This window comes from Macrobrachium nipponense, chromosome 13, assembly GCF_015104395.2.
Source record: "Macrobrachium nipponense isolate FS-2020 chromosome 13, ASM1510439v2, whole genome shotgun sequence".
NCBI classification, from domain to species: Eukaryota; Metazoa; Arthropoda; class Malacostraca; order Decapoda; family Palaemonidae; genus Macrobrachium; species Macrobrachium nipponense.
The window spans coordinates 91,104,364-91,124,775 of record NC_087206.1 but is presented as its reverse complement, the minus strand read 5'-3'; the positions used below and the strand labels follow the sequence as shown (position 1 = coordinate 91,124,775).

At 45.9% G+C, this 20,412-nt stretch overlaps 1 protein-coding gene across 1 annotated transcript in view; it reads left to right on the top strand.

Moving 5' to 3' along the window:
- The first annotated feature begins 289 nt into the window (after positions 1 to 289).
- Positions 290 to 20,412, top strand: part of LOC135225201 (calcium and integrin-binding protein 1-like) — a 111,036-nt gene continuing 90,913 nt past the window's right edge. The window contains exon 1 of the mRNA XM_064264510.1: positions 290 to 442. The gene's annotated coding sequence lies outside the window, so the exon portion shown is untranslated. The remainder of the gene's footprint in view (positions 443 to 20,412) is intronic.

Sequence of the window (20,412 nt, the reverse complement as noted above, 5' to 3'; positions counted from 1 at the left end):
TTCTTGTTGCAAATTGTGCAAGTTGTCTTTGAAAACACTGCCAACCTCGTCACACTTTGTATTCTTTGAGCTAAGCATTGCAAAAAAAAATTATGAGGATTTTCAATTAATCTCACATAAGTTACGAATGATATCAGGGAATATAAGATATTATATTTATTATTATATTTATTAATCAACAAAGAAAATAATGTTAGCTGTGAATTCATGTACTTATCAACATATATGGCATTGGAATAAAAAATTTTTTTTAACACTATCTGGCAATGTGCAACCTTTTCCATTGCATCTGAGATTTTGGACAATACAAAAAAAGCATGTTGCATGACATTTGAGCATGGCTGCACATTCCATAACACTGCAGTTTGTTAATTCATGGTTTACTAAATTATATTTTGTTTTTCCAGGAATTAACCTACTTCACAAAAAAGGAGATTCTATAGTAAGTTTTTTATTAGTTTTTTATTCTATAGTAATAGTAACTACAACTACAGTAAAACCTTGGTTTTCGCATGCCTCTCTTTTTGTACGTTTTGGTTTTCGTAGGCTTTTTCTACAAAATTTTTTCTCGGTTATCATACATTTCCTCTGTTTTTGTACACTTGGAAATGCTCCATCGAGGGCCCAGCACTTGACTTGGACCTATATCAAGCACCCAAACAAAGCATCCCATCTTCTTTCACGACCGATTTTGCTTTTGTGTTTGTTGTTTTTGTGCTTTTTTATTCAAGTTCAACTACTAAATAAGCCATCATGGGGCCAAAGAATGTTCCAAGTGTTAGCACTTCTGTAAGAAAGGCGAGAAACACGATAGAATTCAAGAAAGAACTCGTAGCAAAGTGTTGGGGGGAAGTTGCATGCTGATCTCAGTGAGAAAATGCTTTCAGCAAGTGCTGCAGTTAGTGAATTTAAGGCCAGCAGAGGCTGGTTTGAAAAATTCAGAAAACGAATGAGCATATATAATGTGCTTACTTCAGGGATTGAGGACATGTTTGAAAAGTGGAATGATGTAAACAAATTTTATGGAGAATTATCATCCCAACAAAGTTGGAACCCGTGTCTCCAACATATTTCATGACAATGTCATGTTTAACTTAAGGCAAAATTGAAAGAAACGCCAGAAACAAATGTCTCTGGACAGTTTTGTTGTGTGACAGTGCCAGTAAAAAGCAAAGAGAAGTAACCCCAGATAGGTCCTTGAAGTTCTTCTGGAGGGAGATTCCCTCTCCAAACAATAGCCTCTCCTCCTCCCTCTCCCCTCCTCTCTGTCTTTCATACACTAACAAGTGCTTTCTATAAGAGTGATGTTAAGTGTTCATTTTTTCATTTTTATTAGTCATTTATATTTATTTCTCATTGTTTTCTATATGTAAAACTGTATTTATTCCCTGTTGAATATATTTAAAAAAATATTTTGGGAGGTCTGGAATGCATTCATTGTACAGACAGTCCCCAGTTATCGGCAGTAGTTCCGTTCTTGTAGGAGACTGATAAGCGAAATCCGCCATTAACCAGAACTCTGTGATTTATAGCGCTTAAGGTGCCGAGTTTCAGTTAATGGCGCCTCTGTTAGGTATGCTATGGTGCCATAACTCTATTAAGGCAGTCCCCAGGTTACAACGGGTTCGGCTTACGACGTTCCAAGGTTAAGGCACTTTTCAGTTATATTCATCAGAAATTATTTCCAGGGTTACGACTCCTACAATGCTCATCTGGCAGAAGAAATATGACACCAAAATTGCAAAATAATCAATATTTGAAGTTTTTTTTAATGAAAAATGCAATAAGAATGCAGTTTACATAGTTTTGAATGCACCCAAAGCATTAAAAGTAAGGTTTTCTCAGAATTTTTGACAATGTTTCGGCTTACAACGATTTTCAGGTTACAATGCTTCTCAAGAACAGAACCCTCGTCGTAACCCAGGGACTGCCTGTATTGGCACCTTATGGTGCTGATAACTGAAATTCTGCTCGTTATGACGCCATAAATCTCCAGTTGTTCCGACCGTAATACAAACCCTCTGTCCTTTAACATAAGGAATGTACTTACGGCGTAGCTGGAATTACAGCCGTTGAATCTTGAACAAGGTGGTCAGGCAGTAACTACCGTGAGGCTGGCTAGCCTGCCCGGATGTAAACACTCCACTTTGCTTTCGGCCGTCTTCCGATGAAGACGTGTGTTTGTGAGCTCCGACTGACTGGTTGTTGATCTTTTTTCCTGGTGGGATCCTTTTGGTTTATTTTTGTTTTTTAATTAAATGTGTATATATGGTGTTTTATATTAATACTAAACAAAAGTTTGTCCTGGTTTTTCAATTAATATATAAACCCACTCTTTGTGACAGCCTTTATAACCGCCCCTCTACTTGTGTTAAGAGTCGGCGGCAAAGGTATACCAACATATTATTTACATTCTTTCGCCTTTTAACACTGGTTCAGACCTGCATGAGGACGAAATATGTATTTAATGTGAGGTTGAGACATGTATTTAACGTAAGTGATATTGATCCTGTAACGGGACATGTGTTCATCCAGAAATTACTCTTCGCTTGGGAAGGATGGGCGTGCGGTGTTGATGTTGGGGGATCTCCTCTCACTTCGGAGGGTGGTGCCCTTGGATGCGTGAGGAGTATCCTCATTACTTAATATTTTTTCCTTATTTTACAGACTAGTGGTGATTGTGTTTTCAGCAGTATTGGTTGGATGCTCTTCGTATTGGTTATCCTAACCTTGGAATTGTACCTAAGACTCGAAGCATGTTACGATACCGATCCTCGAGCGTGTGTACTGATCCCCTGCTGATAAGCATATTCATTACCACTACTACTCAGGAGTTATGTCACTGGAGGAAGCTGTCGCGCTACCGTGTGAGGTTTTTCTACTCCTGATGGTAGAAGTCTGGCGGAATTCGGAGGAACCGAAGAGGAAGAGAGCTCGTCAAGTATCGTCGTCATCCTCTTTGAGATCATCATATCTTCATGCCTCCTCCCTTTTGACTTTTAGGCTTTGCCGTAAAAGAGAAGGGGGTCTCTCCCCCCTAAGAAGTCTTGTCACAGGACTTCTAAGGGTCTGTCTCGCTCCGGTGAGACAGGTGGGTCTTCCGCTGGTCCTCCCGTTCCTCCGGGAATGGGGCCTGTCTCTCCTTCCTTGGGGAGGAAGCAGACGGGGACCATGGAGGTACCGGCCACCACTGGTATCTCCTGGTTCCGGAGGTTCCACCTCCGAACCGGGAACCGTCTTGGCCGCCCGCTTGCGAGCGTTACTGAGTGTACGGTCACCTACGGGTGACCGTGCAGCCTGGTACCCAAGGTTGACGTGACGTTCCCACGGGTCCATGCGCAGAGGACCGGTGGAGGCGGGCCTTTCCAGCCTCTTTTTGTTAATTAATTTCTTTTCTTTCTTTCAGAGAGGTTTCGGCCTCAACTAGGACTTGGAAGAGTCGGAGGACGGTATCGGCTGTCGCCTGTCAGGTGCACACTCAGCCCCACCCAGACGACGGTCGCGTTCCGCAACCCCTAACCAGTCTCGGGGGTGGCAGACGCTTTACCTGCCAGGTAGGAGTTTCGTAACCCTCCTCGAAGCGTTCTCTCCACTGTTGCTCCCGCAGGTCCCTCTGGACAGGTGCAGTTGGGCCGTGTCGCAACTGCACCTGTCCAGAGGGACCTGCGGGAGCAACAGTGGAGAGAACGCTTCCTCGAGGAGGGTTACGAAACTCCTACCTGGCAGGTAAAGCGTCTGCCACCCCCGAGACTGGTAGGTTGCGCGAACGCGACCGTCATCTGGGTGGGGCTGAGTGTGCACCTGACAGGCGACAGCCGATACCGTCCTCCGACTCTTCCAAGTCCTCGTTGAGGCCGAAACCTCTCTGAAAGAAAGAAATTAATTAAAAGAGGCTGGAAGGCCCGCCTCCACCGGTCTCTGCATGCATGGACCCGTGGGAACGTCACGTCAACCTTGGGTACCAGGCTGCACGGTCACCCGTAGGTGACCGTACACTCAGTAACGCTCGCAAGCGGGCGGCCAAGACGGTTCCCGGTTCGGAGGTGGAACCTCCGGAACCAGGAGATACCAGTGGTGGCCGGTACCTCCATGGTCCCCGTCTGCTTCCTCCCCAAGGAAGGAGAGACAGGCCCCATTCCCGGAGGAACGGGAGGACCAGCGGAAGACAACTCCTCCAACTCCGTCCTGGATGGAGGACCTGTCGGTTGTCCTGAGGAAACTGACGAAGAGGAAGTCCAGGAAGAAGAGGAAGGTGTCGCCGTCGTCTTCTATCGCCTCTTCCCCTTCGACTTCCGAGGCCCCCCAGCCGAAGAAGAAGGTAGCCTCCTCCCCCCCTACGAAGTCTTGCCCAGAGACCTCTAAGGGTCTGTCCCACTCTGGTGGGACAGTTGGGGCTTCCGCTGGTCCTCCTGTTCCTTCGGGAACGGGGTCCGTCTCTCCTTCCGCAAGGAAGAAGACGACGGGGACCAGATGGGTACCGGCTAACACCGGTACCTCCTCTCCTGGCGCCAGAGGTTCTGCCTCGGTGCCAGGAACCGTCTCGGCCGCTTGTTTGCGAGAGGTACTGAGTATACGGTCGCCCGCGGGTGACCTAGCAGCCAGGGTTCAGGCAGCCTGGTTCGGTCTTGGGACCAACAGATCCTCGCTCAAGTGGTTGGAGGAGATTGTGGGGGCTGGTGAGGAAAATGACGTTTCCCAGACTCTCGGAGTGATCATCACCCCCATTCACGTAACGGTCCCACTGGAACACGCACGCAGAGACCGGGGTGGGCTCCCCCTTCGGTCCTCTTGAGAGGTTTCGACCTCGACAAGGACTGGGACTTGTCGGAGGACGGTATTGGTTCTCTCTTGTCAGGTGCTCGCTCAGCCCCACCCAGTGATGGTCACGGTGGTGGCAGACGTTTAACCTACAGCACAAGTTCGTAACCCTCCTAGGAAAAACGTTTTCTCCAGATGGTTTTCCTAGACTCTGAGCGGCCATCACCGTGTGGTGATGGCTGCCCGTACTTGCTTCTCCGACTGCTAGTTCCGCTGGGAAGGTGAGCGAGAGCGTCCAATCTTCCTCCCCCATTCCCTCTCTCCCTATGGCTGCAACGGGGGGGGGAGGAATCCCGCAGAGCGTTCTCCGTAGGATTCCACGTCGGAGACTGCGTTCCTGGAGGGACCTTCGGGTCCTACCGGACTTAAGTCCCCGTCTTTGAGGAAGGACCTTGCCCTATCCTCGATTTCTACGGGAATCGGGAGGACCCCCCCCCGATGATCGTCTGACGAATTTGGGGGGGGGGTGTTTTGCCGAGCGCTTAGAATTCTTCTGAGTTTCTAGCACTCTCCGAGTGTTCTGGTCTCCTACAATCTGCAACACTTGGGCGAAACCACAGTCCAGAGTGGGCGAGACGAGAATCCCAGATAATTGTTACGACGATAATCGGGAATCTCGCCGAATGCTCGAATTCCTGGAGTTTCTAGCGTTTGAGGGAAGTACTGCTTCTAAATATACGGGGGGTCCTCGAGTTACGACGTTGATCCGTTCTTAAGATGCGTCGTAACACGATTTTGTTTCAAGCGTAAGTCGGAACATTGAAAAATACCACTTGATTTAATGTAAATACCTCTATCAATTAACAACGAGAGAACAATTCCTTACCTTTATTAATTTGATTGGCTTGCACACTGGAGAGGAAGCTGCGGTGCTGGAGAGACTGGGGAGGTTAGTGAAAGAGAAAAAGAACCTCCAGAAGATGCTGGAGATGCTGAGGCAGGTGATTCTTGAGGTGAGGCAGAACATACTACTGGAAGAATGCTGAGGCAGGTGATTTCTTGAGGTGAGGCAGAACATAACTACTGGAGATGTTTTTTGGGCAGGTGAGTCTTTAGGTGAGGCAGAACCTACAGAAGGTGCTCGCAGATACTGGGGCAGGTGAGTCTGGGTTAGCAGAACATTCAGAAGGTGCTGGAGATTGTGGGGCAGGCGAGTCTGGATTAGCAGAGGCAGCTGAGGTAGAGGGTACAGGATCTCTTGCAGGCCTCTCTACCTTCTTAAAATACTGCTCCAGGTTAGTCTGAACAGAGAGCGACCTCTTTTCATCCAAGATCTCCTTGTAACACTGCATCAAATCCATGACGCCTCTGGAAACCCTAGTGAACCTGTCCAAGTTGGGATCCTGAGCCTCAAAAGTTGACAACGCTTGCTGCAACTCTGCAAAAACCTCTTGTCAACTTCCTGCCTTGTGAAAGCCTTAGGCCTCTGGGGCGTGGGTGCTTTCTTCTTCTTCCTCTATCATCTGCTTCTCCAGTTGTATTAGGGTCCTGGCAGCAGATAACTCCTCGCCATGAGACTCCAGCAGCTCTGTAACATCATCAACCTCCATCTCCAAATTGATTTCCTTACTCAGGGCAACAACGTTCTTGACAACTAGCTGAACTGTGTCCTCAAACCCATGGAAATCATTCACAAATTGAGGACAAATTTTCTTCCAGACACCATTCATGTTTGTTTGCTTAACCTCCTCCCAGGAATTAGCAATGTTCTTTACAGCATCAAGGATGTTGTAGGATTTCCAAAAGTCCTTCAGAGTCAAGTGCTTCATGGTTTCAGTTGCCTGTAAAGCCATAGCAATTGTCCTTCGTAGGTAGTAGGCCTTGAACGAAGCAATCACTCCTTGGTCCATAGGCTGTAAAAGGGCCGTGGTATTAGGTGGAAGGTAAACCACCTTGACATTAGGGTTGAAGTCTCCCAGCTGGGCAGGGTGTCCAGGGGCAATTGTTCCAGCACTAGCAACACCTTAAAGGGGATACCCTTGGAGGCGCAATACCGCTCCACACTTGGAACAAAATGGTTTACGAACCAGTCCTCAAACACTGCAAGTGTCACCCATGCCTTCTTGTTGGACTTCCAAATTACTGGTAGTTGACCCTTCCAAATGCCCTTGAGTGCCCTTGGATTTTCAGCCTGATACACCAACAAGGCTTCAGTTTGAAGTCGCCAGCAGCATTAACCCCCAAAAGAAAAGTAAAAGTTAGCCTCTCCTTGCTGGCTTTATGACCGGGTGCTGACTTCTCCTCCTTGGCGATGTAAGTGCGGTTAGGCATAGACGTTTCCAAAACAAACCTGTCTCGTCTACGTTATACACTTGCTGAGCAGAATAACCCCCCTCCTTAATTATCTCAGACAACGCTTTAGGAAATTCACTCGCTGCTTTCTCATCCCCACTAGCAGCTTCACCTTGCACTTTAAGGTTATGGTAATTGGCCCGAGCCTTAAATCGCATAAACCACCAACCCCTACTAGCCACAAACTCTTCACTTTCACTTCCCTCCCCCTTTTCTTTTTTCAACGTTTCAAACACAATCTTTTCGCCTTCTCCTGAATCACCATAAGGCTTGACTGGGATACGCCGTTGATTTTGGTCTTCCAACCAAAGCACCAATAACCTTTCCATTTCAATTATTAGACCACTACGCTGCTTAGTTATCCCTGTCGCTTTCATAAGAGCAGATCCTTTCACATGTTCAACGATGCGCCTTTTCTTATCTTTTGGATAATGGTAGCAACGGTCGAACGGCTAAGGCCAAGCGAGCGGCCAATGTTTGTTGGCGTTTCTCCCTTCTCAGATCGCTTTATAATGTCCACTTTAATTTTTTTCCATGGTAATGGCCTTTCTTTTTATTCTCGATGCACTACCATCAGAAGAGTCCGTCCTTGGCGATCTTGGGAGCCATAACAAAGAGCAAAAAGTTACAAAAACGATACCACACGAGGGAGAGAGAGGCAGTGTAAACAACCAAAATGGCGTATGGGCGAGGAATGAGCGTAGCGAAGCGACGCCGTCCTCTCCCCCACAAAGCGTATTCTTCCGCCGTGCGCCCGGAAAACTGAGTTCGCGTTTGTTTACGTCGCTTACGACGCTAAACCGCGTAAGACGGAACGACGCAAAATATTATTTTTTATATTTTTATGGGGGCGCGTTCGTAACCACGAAACATCGTAAGTCGAGACCGGCGTAACCTGAGGACTTACTGTATCTCGTATTCGTAGGTGTGCAATTGTTCATTGTCCACCCCGAATTGTAGATGTGTAACGGAAGACATCGCCTGTTCCCTGCCCTGCCAGCTCTACTTCCAAGTATATAGATGTCCTCCCTGATTCAGCCCATGAGAAGCAGTTCTTCAGGCAATACAAACCCTGTGTTTTCATTACTGAAAAGCGCTCCGCTTTCATTGCAACTCCGACTTCTCACCGAACAGCAGTGAAGTAGCAGTTTAGCGTTTTCATTCCTCTGTAAAACAACAGGGATTGAGCCGTCTTCATGGGCTGGTTGTCATCGGCGGGACTTTTCTACGTTCAGAATCTTGAGAGTTAACTTCTCTCGATTCAGCTGTGAAGACATAGGTCTGCATTCACCTATCATCTTCGTCTTCAACGGCAGATAGTATTGTTTCTCCTTAGTTGAGATTCAACTACTATGAGAACTTCTGTCTTGCCAGCAGGGACCTCGGTCTCTAGAAGGCAATTGACTTTCGTCTGTTGGGCACATGCCTTGAGAGAATCATCATCTCGCCTTCCAGCATCGGTGGCAACAGATAGATGATTTTTATGGTCTCCCGGCATAACCCCTCAAAAGGCGAGTCATGTGACTACGCCTCGGATGCATGACGGCTCGCCTCACACAACCGATGGCAGTCAGTCGCCAGCTGTCGAAGCGTCCAAGACCGTCACAAGCTACGCTGTGGACTTTTTATCGGTTGATCCAGATCAGTCATTACTTCGTCCTATTGGCATCTTCCGATACCCATAAGTATCGACACCCACCATGGAATGTTGGTGTCTTTATCCATTGCGGAGACGACGAGACCGTGAGAGACTTCGCTGCAGTGGGATACGAGACCACAAGAGACTTCGCTGCAGATGGATAGACCAGTGGATGGGTACTGGACATCACTCCAAAGAATATGTCGGACAGGAAGATGGATAGGTCATTGCGACCGTATCTTTCTTTCCCTTCGGGACTGGCCACAGGTCCTTGGAACCTCATTTCCCTGGACCAGTGGTGGATGCTTGCGAGATGTGTTTGCGTACCCAGCTCCTTCAATAGGACAAGTTGCATCTCGTCCATGGTGTGCAGTTGTAGAGGTAAGAAGGATGCGAGAGTGACTGGCTCTCCCCCTTCCATTCCTCGTCCTTCGGGTTGAGGATAGGACTCGAACTCACACTGGCTGGTCAGACGATTAATCTGGTAAGCTTACACATAGAGCATCCTTTTTATGTAGCCTAGGTGCGCAGAACTCCAGTCAGTTCTAGAGGCTCACTCAAACTCCTCCCACCAATCAGTGAGTCTTCCTTATGTTAAAGGGCTGAGGGTTTGTATTACGTGTCGGAACAAATCACAATTTGTCGTAAATTATATTTTCATACAATCAACTTACCTGTCAGATATATACATAGCTAAGACTCCGTCGTCCCCGACAGAAATTCAAATTTCGCGGCACACGCTGCAGGTAGGTCAGGTGATCTACCGCCCTGCCCTGGGTGGCAGGACTAGGAACCATTCCTGTTTTCTATCATATTTTCTCTGTCGCTTGGAATGTAAACAACGTTTGCAGTTCCTCCTGACTTGGTTTTTGGATTTCATCGCCATCGATCTTCTGGTCTATCTTTTGCAGGGAAGTACTGGGTCTTTGGTTCGGCATACGCATATTAATTTGTTTTAATAACTTTGGCTTCGAAAATTTCGAAGAATTGTTTGCGTGTAACTACCGAACTTTTCGGTAGACACTCACATAGTTTGCAAGAAGGGAAATTTTAATATTTATTCATTAATAACGTGTAGTAAATGTTAGAATTGATTGAGGAAGTTTAAGCTAACTTCCTTCTTGAGGAAGTCAGAAAAAATAGAATTTGTTACGCTTCCTTTAGAAGTTATAGCTCTCGTACTAACGAGCAGTTAGAGCATTAACAATACTAGTAGTGTTGTATCCTCATCTCCTTCTTACTTCACAGAATCTTCAAATTCATATTGCAATTTGAAGACAAAGGAATGTAGCTCAAAATACGAGCTATTGAAAGGTAAGAAGTGATTTTAGTGTTCCCCTTTGCAGTGGAGGGTGCGTCTGATCGGCTCTGTCTCGCTCCCAGGCCTAGACCTCTTCCAAGCTCCCATGCCCAGAGGAGAAGGAAAGTCGAAAGCCTTACGGAGGTTATAGAGAATCCCCACCGGTCAGGCGTCCCCTCGGCAGGTTCTGTAGCACGTCCCAGACTAAAGCCAAGTTCGCCATTGGAAAGGCGTCCTATAATAATGAGGGTGCGCCCGATCGGCTCTGTCTCGCTCTCAGGCCTAGACCTCTTCCAAGCTCACAAACCCAGAGGAGAAGGAATGTCGAAAGCCGTAAGGAGGTTTCAGAGAATCACCTCCGGTCGGGCGTCCCCTCTGGCAGGATTTGTAGTAGCGTCCCAGACTGCCAAGGATAACCGTTGGAAAGGTATCCTATAATAGTGATTTCGTTATCCGATTCCTCATCGGAAAGGGGGAAGTTCTGACGAATTTTCGAGACCTTCTAAAGTTATTAGAAATCTCTAAGTAACTGGTAGGTTATTATATTCCGGAAAGTATTACGAAGTATATCCTTTTTCCCCTAAATCGGATACGGAGAAGTAAGAAGTAGCTGCGAAGATCCTGGAAAGTTACTACAGCAGATATCTTCGTTGATTGAAGTACTAAGGAGGGTCCTCTCGGAAAGAGGACCTCTTCCTTCTGGTGAATCCCGTTCCGCTAGAAGTCTCTGAGAACTTGGACGAAAGGCACCTATCAAGATTCTTGGTGGATAAGGAGAAAGAAGTTTCATATACGAAGAATTTTTCTTGAAGATGCAAGATATTATCTTTCTTCGCAACAGACTGCTCAGGACCGCTTCAGAAAAAGCGTCCTGCGAGAGTGTTTCTCTTCTTCTGCTTCTCCTTCACTTATATGGGGAGGGTGGAAAGACTCGGATCTTTCCAAGCCCCTGTAAAGGCTTTGGAAGAACCTTCTTTGAACTCTAGCCAGAGCGCTTCACTGATGAAAGCTCCCTCCTCGATCAAGAAGGTGAAGTTGTCGTCGACGTCCCCCTACCCTATGTGGACGTAGCAGATCGTACTCCTACGAGGTCTCCCTCCCCTCCCATTGAAGAAGGCGCGGGAGAAGCTTCTAAGAGTATCCTACTGGGCTGTTCAAGAGAAGCTAGCCTCCTTGGTAGGAGTTTATGGCTAGACATCCTCCTCGTAAGAAGGATGTTTCTCTTCCGATCAGAAGTCTCGTACTCTCTCTCTCCTGCCAAAACGAGGCGTCCTTTCAGACATGAAGCTTCGTCTTCTAAAAAACAGTAGACGAAGATTTTCGGTCTAGTTCGAGAGCGAGAGAGGCATATACCAGACAAGATCTCGCACAGAGGACACCAGCTAAAACGTGAGGCGTCTTCCAGTCGCGAGGCGTCATACAGAGGCGTGGACAAGCCAGACGCGAGACTATAGCCAGGACTTATTGCCGGACGTTGAAGCTTCATCGAAGCACGAGCGCCAGCCAGGACGCCAGTTGAGTGCGAGTCGTCTTCCAGGCGCGAGGCGTCTTCCAGATGTGAGTAGTCAGCCAAGCGCGAAGCGTCAGCCAGGACGCTCGGCGGACGAGAGGCGTCATACAGGCGCGAGGCGTCTTCCAGATGCGAGGAGCCAAGGCTCCAACCAAGCGTCAGCCTGACGCCAGGCGCCAGGATCTCAAGCTTCTTTGTGTTTGGAGATAGCTTTCCAACAAAGACACTCCTATTTTGAGATATGTCACAAGATCAGTTGTTTTCCTGACAGGGACCAGATGTCGCACAGGCGACCGTAGCCATTGTCAGGAGGGACTGTGACAGTGGGAAGTTTTCTAACTAGAACAATCTTCTCATGACAGGGAATTAATGTTCGCCTAAGCGACTTCATCTCTGTCATGAGGGTTTGTTTCGGAGAAATAGTCCCTCTCTTTGTGAAGAGAGGCTCTCTCCTTAGGTGACTCCCTCTCTTCTACCAACATTTGGAACAAGGGATGGAAGACATAATAGACTAGGAAAGTCAACGGAGGGTGCAGGTCTTTCAGATTACAAGACCTTAGCAACCCGTTTCATTACAGCTTTATGTCCATGTAATAGGAAACTGGAATGATTCTCTTCGATCCTTGCTTCTTGTTAGGATCTCCTTCGTCTAACACTAAATTGTATTACAAAGATAGAAATTTTTTCCATTCTCCCTCGGCCTCGGAGGAAAGAAAGAATGTAAAAGAAACATCATCCTTTAGACTACGGTATGGTCAAGTCTATGCACACACCGAAGTAGACTACAGTTTTCTTAACATCCTTACATAGTTCCCTAGATTAATGATGTTTTACCTGAAATGTGCAGCTTTATAATGGATTCTTATATGGCAGAGCACGATATGAGATAATTATCTCATGCTTTTTAGAAACACATGAAGTCAGCATAATCTTTTAGAATCGAATTTTGCTCAGGAGAAGATGGATGAGTTCGATGGGAAACATCCTTTTCGTGTCAGAAGGATGTCCCTGGATGGACTATAATACGTTTTAATAGCTCCCGGCGCAAGCTAGAAGCGCCAGAAGCGTAAGATTCACCTAACAGGATCTTTTCTCGATTTAGCGATTTATTAACCTATAAGTCCATCAATCTCTATCTTTTCTCTAAGAACATCGAGAATTTCTCTTTTTACTCCACTGTTCCCGTTTATAAATAGAAGCTATTGAGACAAGAACACTGAACGAAACGATATCAAGAGGTTCGTGGTATCAGTTTGCACTTCCGAGACAACCTTCTCGATCAACAATAACTGTTAAACATCAGTATAACATTTATTGGAAGAGTTGTGAAGTCTGAGAGAACCTTCTTTATAGATCTCTTCGCGAAGTGTAATAAGGACTTTCTTCCTACAAACTGCTGCCTTATTCTTGAACAAAAGGTAACAATACGCCATCTTTACTGTTAAGGGGAATAAACTTTAGTCTTTTTTCCCCTAGTTTTATATATTCTTAACAGATATTAAGATAAATGGGCGTCAAAGGAAGAAGATGAATGCCTCATTTTGGCCATAGAGAGGTTGGATTCACAGAGGCCACGTTATTCTCTCAGCATGGGTCGGAAGGGTTTTTCTAAGAGATTAGAGATTTTATCGGAATCTATTATAAATGATGGACCTGAAAAACGTATCCAATCTGAGTCTGTCTGCGTGCAGACTGACCAGAAGTAAACATGAATGAGAGGATTTTCAAGAGAAGCTTGATAATTCCTTCAAACAGGCTAAAGACATAAAGTGGCTGAGGATCAGGCTAAATGGAAGGGGGAAACTGTCCTCTTCCGATACCTCTGTGAACCACATAGTTGTTTTCTTCCCTTTCAGGGGGAAGTATCACCTTTGTATTTTCTGCTTTCAATGAATTCAGTAAAATGATATACTCTGTCTCGACAAAGAGTATTAGAGATAGCAGAGAATTAAGATCTTCGGGATCTTATACAATACCTCTATACGATAAAGGTAGGAGATCTTTTACTTAGAATGGGATCCTATTTTGGGCCTCAGATTCCGTGTTCTGACAAGATGGAACTGCTCCTCATAAAAATTTTAGGAGAATTCTTGGTTTTCTCTTGGCCCTAAACTGCCAAGAAAATATTGAAGTTTTGGAGCATTGCAATCTCGCATCTTATTCAGTGGAGACTTGGCAACGATTTTTTATCAGCATATGTCTGTTAAAATAAATTTAACCCTCTATTCCTGACTCAACGATTTCAGAGAGAAGTTTCGTTGTCCAGACACGATACTTATGTTTTCTTCTACGAAAGAAGAAATGGTTAAAACATTTTTCCTACAGAGTCTTTTGAATACGAGGAGGACTCGAATTAGATCCCAGAAGACATTGAGAGAGATACATTAGAGCTAGAAATCAGGGGTCCTCCCAATTTCAGCTCGGAGTTACCTTCGGCTTCCAGGCTCCTCCCCCCTTCCTTAGAGCAAGGATAGGGAAGATTCGGCAACGAGAAACCTCATCATCATTTCAGAAGAGATCTCGTTAGCAAAGGAAATAATCACGAAGGATCCTCATCGGATAATGACTCTTATCTCTCGCACTGTTAGATTCCTATCGTCTACTAGATGTAGCTGGATACAATCACCTCCCATTGCCGGAGAGGCCTAAAGCTCAGAGTGGAAGAATTTCTTCCGTTCTTCTCCTGTCCTGATGAACCATTGTGATTCTTCAGGACTTTCAGACAATGTAACGCAAGCCAGACGCCAAGTTCCGTAATGTCATTGTCTGATGAAGAGACAGAGCGGGCCTCCAACCTGGCGCATATGCGCTAGAGGCGAACAAATCGGACAAATAAGAATGTCCGATGTGTACATCGCCAGGCAACCTCGAGAGACTACCAAGCTAGAAGCTCAAGCAAGTGGGAGGGATCCAGACAGGCTCCAGATGCTAAAAAAGAGCCAACCTGGAACCAGGAGCGAGGAGTCAGCCAGACATCAGGCAAACTCGAAACGCCAACAGGTGCAAGGCACCAGCCAGGCGCGAGGCGCCAGCCAAGTGCGAGGAGCCAACCAGGCGTGTGGCGCCAGCTAGGTGCGAAGCTCAAGCCAGGCGCGAGGTGCCAGCGAGGCGCCAGCCAGACGCAAAGCGTCAGCCAGGCGCGAGGCTCCAGACAGGTGCGAATCTCCAGCTAAGGCGCGAGGCGTCAACCAGCTGAGAGGCGCCAGTCAAGTGAGAGGTACCAGACAAGCGCTAGGCTCCAACCAAGAGCGAAGCACCAGCCAGGCGCGAGGTTCCTGCCAGGCTTCAGGCTTCAGACGGGAGAGATCCATTTCAAGAAAGCCCTGGTCTTCTTTGAAACATGGAGATCTCCTAAGCACTTCATAGTAACTTGATTCCTTCAAACAGCTGAGAATTAAAAGCGCAGGAAGTGCGCGCTTTTGCAAATTCTTGTTCTTTACATAACAATATGTCATATAAGACATATTAGCTGTGTTGTACGGTACAGGCAACTCTGTGTTGACTTCTCATTACACAAAGGATCTCAAGTTAACCTACGAGAGATCCTTCTCTTTTGGTTTATACGTTACTGGGATAAGGAGCCGACACTGATCCTTAACTTTGAGTTAAAGTTATTTAACTTAGTGAAATTATTGGAGTTTTTGAAAGGAGTGTGGAAATAACTCTTTTCAATTTGAGCGCGAACCCTCGTGTTAGGATCAGGTGATCGGGATCGGTGTTGCGCTCCTTAGTTATGCCAATAGGCATAGGTGTATTGTCATATAAGTGGATTAGCACCCATTGACAAGTACCTTTTAGGCTCTGCCGAGTAAGTGGATAAGACCCCATCAGCAGACCCACAAGAACTTTTGGCCACAGATCACATATCTTGCTAAAGTTTCTTGAGGTGATGCAGACTCCTTGGCAACAGCCATATGAAGTCTACCACCTATCAGATAGGAACCAAGGTTTATTTATACCTACAACATATGTTGTTTACCTGTCTATTCCATGTTAGCTGTCTCTTACCCTCCACCAAAGGGTGTCAATCAGCTATGTATATATCTGACAGGTTAAGTTGATTGTAGGAAAAATGATATTATGATACAATAAAGTTTTCATACATACTTACCTGGCAGATATATACAATTAAATGGCCCCCACCCAGCCTCCCCGCAGGAGACAGGTGGAAGAGAGAAAATATGATAGAAAACGGGAATGGTTCCTAGTCCTGCCACCCAGGGCAGGGCGGTAGATCACCTGACCTACCTGCAGCGTGTGCCGCGAAATTTAAATTTCTGTTGGGGACGACGGAGTCTTAGCTATGTATATATCTGCCAGGTAAGTATGTATGAAACTTTATTGTATCATAACAATACGTATCATTTTTCCTAACTATACAAACCTGAGGTCCTTTAACAGATATGCCCACCTCATGCCACCCCTCAAGTGCCCCACGGTAGTTACTGCCCAACCACCTTGTTCAAGATTCAACGGCCATAATTCCAGCTACGCCATAAGTACATTCCTTATGTTGAAGGACCTCAGGTTTGTAGTTAAGAAAAATACAATTTACGACAAATTGTGATTTTTATAGCGCCACAAAACCAGATCATCATTAACAGAGTCTGATGATAACTGGGGACTACCTTATTTACATTATTCCTTATTGGAATTACTGTTCGGTTTTTGTAAGTTTCGGATTTCGTGGGAGGTTCTGGAACGGATTATGTACAAAAACCGAAGTTCTACTCTATACTGTACAGGACTTACATTTGTTGGGGATACATAGTGTTTCATTGTATGGCGAGCTAACTCCACATGGTGCATACTACTGTTGACCCCTGGTATTTGGGGGGATTAGGGATCACAACTGCCCGAGAATAGCTGAAATCTGTGAATACTTGAGACCACTTCTAAAAATTCTTATAACTTCTTATTTGTTCATGAAACTTACCTCAGATATATATATAGCTGTATTTTTCCGAATCCGACAGAAATTTAAACACTTACGACACACGCAGTGGGAGTCAGGTGGTTAGTACCCATTCCCGCCGCTGGGAGGCGGGTATCAGGAATCATTCCCATTTTCTATTCATAATTTTTCTGTCGCCGGTGCTGAAAACACCTGTTTTCAGTACCTCCGTCTTTTAGGATTTTGGAAACTTCATTGCCGCTAAGTATCCTAATTGTCTTTTGATTTATTCACTTGGATTTGTGGCTAGGCATACGCTATCTTAAATTGATTTGAATTTGATTCATTTTTGCATAAAATATCTGAATCTAGTTAGGCTAGTTTCAGACGGGGTTGTCTGCAAAGATAGGGTGTGGCTACCGTAAGCTTCGGTAGATTCGCACTTGGTATGTACGAGGGGTATGGGTCTTGCTTCTTTGTTGGGAAGACGTATGATTCGTATGTACGCAATTAATCAGTAAACATGTCTAATTCCGTAAGGAAGACGTATGATTCGTATGTACGCAATTAATCAAGTAAACATGTCTAATTCCGTAAGGAAAAAAGACGTATGATTTCGTATGTACGCAATTAATCAGTAACAAAAAGTCAGGGTAGTGAACCTGCTAACCTTCTGTAGACTTTATTTTGCATAACCCGTAGTAGTATGGCCTACATGCTATGTATATGTCTACGAGAGGTGCTCGCTCTCCTTCATTGCTGTGAAGTGCTACTTCTGTAATTGTTACTCCTAACCCTGCAGTGTTGCCTTCGGGCCCTAAGCAGTGTCTGTAGAGAAATTGCCCTTTCTCTGATACTCCTTCGATTTCGTACTTAGAATCGAAAGTGCTTGCTTTAGAGAGTAAAAGTGAAGTGCAGAAGTGCAGTGATACCCCTTGTGTAGTGGAGGGTGCGTCAGATCGGCCTCGTTTCGCCTCTAGGCCGGGACCTCTGCTTGACATCCCAGAACCAGTGAGAGAGCATGTCGAAAGCCGAAGGAGGGTTACGAGGAACCCCCACCTATCTGGCGTGCCTTCGGCAGTTTCTGATGAAAATCCCCAGACTGCCTAAGTGCGTGCACGTGCACGAATCCTGAAGGATTGCTTCTCGTCCTCCGAAGCGTCCTCCCCAGCGCAGGGGTTGGAGCTTTCGGATGGACTCGTGCCCTCTAAATAGAAGCTTTATAGAAGAGGACGCTTCACGTCCTCTCTCTCTCTCTCTCTCTCTCGTTATGCGTTTCAGTGAGAAGTAAGAAGGCGAACGTCGCCTGAACTCGTGTCCGTCTTTCCACCGAGAAATACGTAAAAGAAGTCATAGTAGCAGTAAGCTTTTGAGAGCGGACGCCCAAGCCAGGGGCGCGCGGGTGCACGCCAAGCGCGCGCCAGTGGACGCCGAGCGTGCGTGCCAGTGGACGCCGAGCGTGCGCGCCAGTGGACGCCGAGCGCGCTCCAATCCCCCGGAGGCCCGAGCGCGCTCCAGTGGGACGCCGAGCGTGCACCAGCGCACGCCAGTTGTGTCGCTGGCTGAACGTTCTGTTGAACTCTTCAAGCTCTTGTTTCAGATTTGGGCTTAAAAGAATGTTTACCTCTACCTTCGATGATACCTTCTACCTCACCTGCAAAGAATGTGAAGTAGGCAGTGCTTCGGAGTAAGCTTAAAGTGAACAGACAACTTCTTCGAAACCCAGCAAGACATCGGTTTTCGTGAATTCAAGAGGTCTCTGTCAATTAATATTGCTTTTCGCATAGGTGGATGGAGTTAAGGAAAGCTCAAGGGAAGTTCTCGTTTGCTCTACCGCAAGCTTTTGCCATTCTGCCAATAAATTTAAGTTGCCACTACCGCAGTCAAGACTTTGCGATAAGGCAGTTACGGGTTATAAAGGCTCGATGTCCTGCACGTCAGGACTCTCGGCAACGTTCAGTAGGATTCTTGCAAAGGCACTCATCAAAAGTACGCTCTTCAGGAAAGCGCAAGACAGGACTGCCTTTGCCATACTGCCCAATAAATTTTAAGCTTTAGCAGGCATTAGTTGTGATACGGGAGAGGAAGCTGGTTGGAGAGTTTCTTCCTCTTCCCAGGATAATTTTGCCAGCTTTTTAGCCCATCTGAAAGGGCTTTTCAGATGATAGATTTTGTTAGTTCCTAGTTCGGGACTACGCTGCCGAATTGAACATCGTCGTAATACCTGACGTAAGCCCAGTCTCTTAACAGGATTCTTGCCCCTTCCTCGTTTGAGACGGGAATCGGAAAATAAAATGCTCGACCTCCTGGTGTCAATTCAGTGACTTTCCCCCATTGACAATATACTATCGTTTTGTCAAGTTAGTGGGTATCCCCTCATTGACAAAATATCTCTTTGTCCGTAATGGGTTAGTTCTCATTGACAAACATCTCATTACTTGCTATTGCGTAAGCGAATAAGCTCTTATTGACAAGATTCGGAAGAGCTCTCATTCGTCATTCGCAGACTCGTACAAGAAATAGACTTGTAGACTACGTCAATGACGCTTAGTCCAATAACATAAGAAGCTTGAGCTGACTGCTTCGATTCCCTCCTAAGTTTTGTTCATGAAACTTGCCTGTCAGATATGTATGTAGCTGTATTTCCGAATTCAGCTATATATATGTCTGCCAGGTAAGTATGAACAAACTTTATTGTGATATCAATTTCATATTTTGCCTTGCGTTATTTTATTTCTGGTTGGTTCAAGTCTTATACGCTTGCTGTAGTTACCTCTTCGGATGGCAACCGAGAGTCTATTGTCCATTTTAAGGACATTTAATCGTTAATCCCTGCAGCCTTCCAGGAGTTTCCGATTTATCTTTTACCGTTGTATGGTAGTGTTCTGACGACACAAACGCATCTATATATTTAGCGTTTTCTGTTTCGCTTAAATATACCAGCTTGAGAGTCTCTTTATGCTAAAAATAACGAACCTTTTTCTTCATAGAATAGGGTAGCTGGCAACCCAGGCATAAAGTTAAGAGACGACGATGACGGACGATCGTAAGCTGCTGCTGTCACTGTCCCTCTGACTCCTCTCCTCCAGTCCAAACGAGCCAGTACCAACTCGTTCGCTGTCATGCGCTGTAGGTTAAGTCTCTCTCTCCTGCGGGATTGACTGACTAACCGTATCTCTGTGCTGGCAGTTACGTCTCTCTCTCTCCTGCTGGATTGACTGACGAACTGTATCTCTGCCCTACAATCACGGATTTTAGCCTAAGATTGAGGGGATTTCTTACATGAATGAATAAACATTGCATTCGTTTTGGCCTTAATATGTTCTACAGAGATATCTTCTCCTTTCGGTGCTCGTTACCGCACGGTATAGGACTACGAGTCTACACAACATTGCACTATTATATGCTCTCTTGCTTAGGCAAAGCGCAGCCTTATTAGGAAGTAAACATACTGTGATGGGAATGGAATGAGCTTGCTGGGGACCATTTCCTTCCTAAAGAAGTTTGTTTCCCTGAATAGACTGCAATTCAGACCTCTACAGTTTTTTTCCTACCGGGAAACTGAAATTTTATTAAAGATCTAGGAATGATTCTGAAACATCTCTCGGTGCGTTAAGTATCTCTTGATGTGATAGAAAGAAGTTGCCGGACATCTGGAGAGGGTTTCAGATGTCTGGATCATAATCTAAAGAAGTGGAAGCAATTCAGTCGTCCCTCCAGTCCTCGAAACGAGTTTCTGGAACCATGGTCCATATCAACTCTGATCTTCCACAGCTCTCTCATATCTTAGGAAGTATCTTCTCTCGGTCCGGTTCGGGTGTTTACGAGAAAGAGCCTATTATAACAACAGGCGTAGAATGGAACGATCCTCTAGAGGTTCGTTACAGGATTGCAAAAGTCCGTTCGAATCGTCTCGATCGAAGGCAGCAACTACTGACTTCCGAGTGGAATCTTTCTTT